The following is a 5,280-nucleotide window of genomic DNA, read 5'->3' as shown; positions in this document are numbered from 1 at the left end:
TAACAAGAGGAAGAAGAAAAAGGTAAAGATAAAAATTATGAACAACAAAGTGACAACAAACACATATCTATCAACAAATGAATCTAAAAATCAAGTGAATAAAAAACCTGATGAACAGAATAAACTGGTGAATAGAATCGAATCAGGGGCATAGAAAGGGAGTGGACTGACAATTCTCGTGGGTAAAGGAGTGTGGGGGTGTGGGAAGAGACTGGACAAAAATCGTACACCTATGGATGAGAACAGTTGCGGGGAGCGGACCTATGGATGAGGACAATGGTGGGGGGAGCTATGAGGGGAAAAAAGAGGAACAACTGTAATAATCTGAACAATAAAGATTTAATTTAAATAAAAAAAAGAAATGTCTCAGAAAGTAGAGTAAAAAAGGCAAAGCGGTTAAAATAACAGGGAAAAGTTAGTAAAATAGAACACCTATCCCAGAGACCTCAGATTCAAATAGTAAGTGTTGCAAAAATTGAGGATACAGAAGTCAGAGGAAAGAAAATAAAGAAATAATTCAATAAAATGTCTCAGGCCTGAATAACGTGAGTTTCTAGATGAAAAGAGCTCATCAAGTACTTACCACAGTGGATAAAAATAGCCCTCACCCAAACATATCATCATATAATTGTAGAATTCTGGAGGAGAGAAAAATGTTCTGAAGTGTTCAGGGAGAAAGAACTTGTTTCACATAAAGGATCAGATCTCAGTACTGAAAGCCAGGAGCGAATGCAACAATGATTTCAAGATCCTGACAAAAAATTATTTTCAACCTAGGATCCTATGCTTATGAACTATCAATCAAGTTGAGGGTAGAATTAAAACTTCAGAGACGCAGGGTCTCAAAACTTCGGCCACACAGAATTCCCAAGAAAATACTAAAGGATGTCAAACTGTAAGACAGTGATGGCAAACCTTTTGAGCGTGGCGTGTCAGCATTTTGAAAAACCCTAACTTTGGTGCCGTGTCGCATATAGAAGTTTTTTGATATTTGCAACTATAGTAAAACAAAGACTTATATTTTCGATATTTATTTTATATATTTAAATGCCATTTAACAAAGAAAAATCAACCAAAAAAATGAGTTCACGTGTCACCTTTCTGCTTCAATGTATAAAGGATATTTAAACCACTGTGGAGAACTTGGGGCTAGATTAGTTAGAAAATGAATCAATCAAACCCAAAAATAATTGTTAATTGAGGGGAGAACCTAAAGTTGGGTAGGAAAGGAAAAGTACATGTAGTTTACTATATAACTCAGCTCAGTTAAACATTTGCTTAGTCATAATCATGTAAGCACTGAGTAATAAATTAACTATATTAAGAAGATGGGTGCTCTGGCTGATGCGGCTCAGTTGGTTGTGAACTGTACCTGACAGGTCACGGGTTGAATTCCCAATAAGGGCACATGTCCAGGTTGCAGGCAGGGGACCTGCAGGAGGCAGCTGAATGACGTTTCTCTCTAATCGATGTCTCTCTCTCTCTCTCTCTCTCTCTCTCTCTCTCTCTCTCTCTCTCTCTTTCTCTCTCTCTCCCTCCCTTTCTCTCTAAAAATCAACTAAAAACATATTTAAAAAAAGAAAATGGGGCATAGAAGGGTATTGGAAGGTGTGAAAGAGAACTAATTCATCTTCTACTGTAAGAAGGAAATAGATAATGCCAAAAAAGTAACAAAATTAAAATGTAGCTATATAAATATATTACATGGCAATATGGAGGTAAGTACCAAAATAATCAGTTCAAGGAATGAGTCTCTAGGTGGTAGGAAATATGGTATAGAGGGTGTCAGGGAACTGATCTTAATATGCCTCATCTAACTTTTTGATTATTTCAACTATATACCTTTAAAACTTTGATAAAATAAAAGCTAAATAAAACAAAAAAAGGAATAGCTGACAAAATAGAGGCTTGCTTACATATTCAGGATACGTCTGTGTTTATACCAACATAATGGTTCTAATTACTTTGCAATAAAGTGATGTTATTATATGAAATGACTTATTTATCTCTTGTTAATCCTTAATTGAATATAATTTCTACGGAAATATATAATTCTACTTTTTACTATTGGCCCAGCATCTGGAGTGTGACACAATAAATGTCCATTTCCTCATTTCTCCCTTAAAGACTATTTGCTCTATCATTTTGCATTGCTTAGCCCAGTCTATTACTGTGTTGGGTTCATTTGTGTTTGTCCTACCTTCTCAAAGGTATGTGAAATATTCCCCAATCAAATTTTATCCCCAACTTTTCTAGCCCTACACATGGAACAACTTTGGGGGGAAATACTACTAGACTGTAGAACTTCTAAATAATTTGTAGATTTGCTCACTTGAAGTTTCAGAATCTTAAAACTCTGATTTATTTCCAACCCTGATATTGTTATTTTCCCTTTTTAAAACTTGGACTCATTTACTAAGATGGTAAATGGTTTATGCTCAGAGAAAGAGATGGCTAATTAATGACAAAATATTCCATGGGATGCATGGGGATTTAATGACACTGCTGTTAGTTTTATTAACAAGAAAGGTGTTGAAATTTGTGTTAAGATATACTCTAAAGGTCTGAAGTTCTACTACTTTTTTTCTAGGCCTTTTATCTAAGAAAATTCAAACTATTATTGCTCAAGAATATTCACATAGGGATAATGACCTGATTTGAGTACAAAGAAGTTTGTGGCATGGCCAAAAATAGAACTGAAGCATTCATATAATCAGTTCTCTTAGCAGCAATAAATGAGTATTTCCAAAAAGAATTTTAATAATGTATCTGGTGTGCAAAAGAAGAAAGGACACATTTAAAAGGTATAAACTGATAAACTGTGTGCTATTTGTGCTAATAGAGTCTGTGGGGTTGTAGGTCTGTGTATCCAATTTAAATCTGAGTCACATTAAATCTCAGTTGACAAAAGTACATCTTAATTTCATGTACTTTTATTTCATAAAATAACACTTTTACTTATTATATACATAAAAGAATAATATAGCAAAAGCATAAGCACAAAAATGTATAATACAGCAAAGCACAAGAAAAAAAGAAAAATCACATGTGAGGCCACCACCCAAAGGTAAATCTTATTAGCGCTTGGTCAGGTTGACACATATCCTGACAGTCTTTTTTCTAAGTGAATATGCATGTGTTTGTGTATACAGACAAATTGTTGTATTTTTCAATATTTAGACTATATAGTACACATTATATTTCAACTTGATTTTAAAAAAATATTTAACAATATATTTTAAGAATTTCCTATGTCAATAAATAGCCTTCTATAGTATGATTTTTCATGTAGCATATAGTTTAATTATATTAATATGCCATAATTTACATCATCAGACTCTTGCTACAGGCAATTTTTTTCCAACATTTCTTGATTGTAAGTTAAGCTGATAGGAACATCATTGTGCATACACCTTTGTACATTTCTCTGATTATTCCTCTAAAATAAGTTTCTAAAATTAGAATTTGGGGATCAAACTCTTCCTACTCTTTGATTCAACAATTCTTCTTCTAGAAACTTAGTCTAAGAAAATAATTAAGACCTGTTTTAAGTCTATTTTAAATCCATTTTAAATCTACAGTTCACTTAATAAATAAATAGCTTTGAGTCACTTAATTATAGTCAAATCACAAAAATTTACCTTTCTTCCCAATCACCATCACAACTCATTGACATAAAAGAGAGTTCATTTGAAAGGACTTTGAGAAGTCTGAGAATTAGCTGTGGAAGCAGTATTTACACATTTATGATAGAATGAAATCCCATGCTACGATATGGTATTGAATCTAATTGGCAAATTCTGTTCATGTAGGAAAGTTGGATGAGATATATCTCAAAGCCTGAATTGAAAAGGACAAGTTTTATCACAAAAAAAGAAAAATATTTGATCTTTTCAATATAAGACAATGTTTTGTTCACTCCATATAAAGGCTCTATTCAACCAAGATTGCCTGAGTAAGTTGAGAAAGAAACTTAACTTTCTCATTTCTAAGTTTTCCTTTAAAGCAACTAAGCAGACAGGATCCATTATAAGTAATGGAGAACATACTGGAAGAAGTCATGTCTCTTAATTGTAACTTCATTTAAAAAAAAAAATCTTTACTGTTGAAAGGATTAAATATGTCCCCTTTTCCCCCCCATTGACCCATTCTAGCCACCTACCCTGCCACTAGCACCAGGCCTTTACCACCCTATTGTCTGTGCCCATGGGTTATGCATATATGCATACAAGTTCTTTGATCTCTCCCACCCACACACTCATCCTCACCTTTCCTGGAAATTCAACATCCTGTTCCATGCTTCTATGTCTCTAACTTCATTTTTTTAAAAAGTCACCAACCCAGGCCAATGTTGCTCAGTTGGTTGGAGCCCATCAGGGCACATGCCCAGGTTTCAGGTTCAATCCCTGGTTGGGGCACGTGTAGTAGGCGGCTGATGGGTGTTTCTCTCTCACATCAATGTTTCTCTCTCTCTCTCCCTTCCTCTCTCTAAAATCAATTTTTTTAAAAAAAGTCACCAAATCCCCTAATTCAGTGAATTTTTCAAATCTATGGCCAGAAAAACCTGGGGTCCTTGGTAAATGCAGGTTCCTGGCTCTACCCCAGACCTACTGAATAAGACCCTCTTAATATAGAACTTGAAACTACATTTTTAAAAATATGTTTTTTATTGATTTTAGACAGAGAGGAAGGGAAATGGGGAGAGTGAAACAGCAATGAGAGAGAAACATCTACCGGCTGCTTCCTGCATGTCTCCCACTGGGCATCAAGACCCCTGAACCTGGACATTTGCCCTGACCAGGAATTGAACCCGAGACCTTTTGGGGCATGAGACGATGCTCAACAAACTGAACCACACCAGCCAGGGCTGGAACTACATTTTTTATAACTTTCTCAAGTGATTCTTATTCATAGAGCCATCTGAGAACCAGTACTCTAATTGATTATAGAATTTAAAGCAAACACTTTAAATTTCTAGGGATCAGAATTAAAGTAAAATAGATAAGAGAAGGAAGTGGTAAGTAGATCATAAATGTTGACACTCATAATCATTATATCTGAAACCCGTGCATATACTACACACACACACAGGCGCATGTAACATCGTTTTATTAGGTTTTTTTTTCATAAATGTTATTAAATACTAGAGGCCCGGTGCACAAAAATTTGTGCACTCGGGGGGAAGGGGGTCCCTCAGCCCGGTCTGTGCCCTCCCGCAGTCTGGGACCCCTCGGGAGATAACGACCTGCTGGCTTAGGCCTGCTCCCGGGTGGCAGAGGG

The sequence above is a fragment of the Myotis davidii genome, unplaced genomic scaffold (assembly GCF_000327345.1).
Source record: "Myotis davidii unplaced genomic scaffold, ASM32734v1 scaffold837, whole genome shotgun sequence".
Classification (NCBI taxonomy): Eukaryota; Metazoa; Chordata; class Mammalia; order Chiroptera; family Vespertilionidae; genus Myotis; species Myotis davidii.
The sequence above is the reverse complement of the archived record's forward strand: the minus strand, read 5'-3'. Positions refer to the sequence as shown.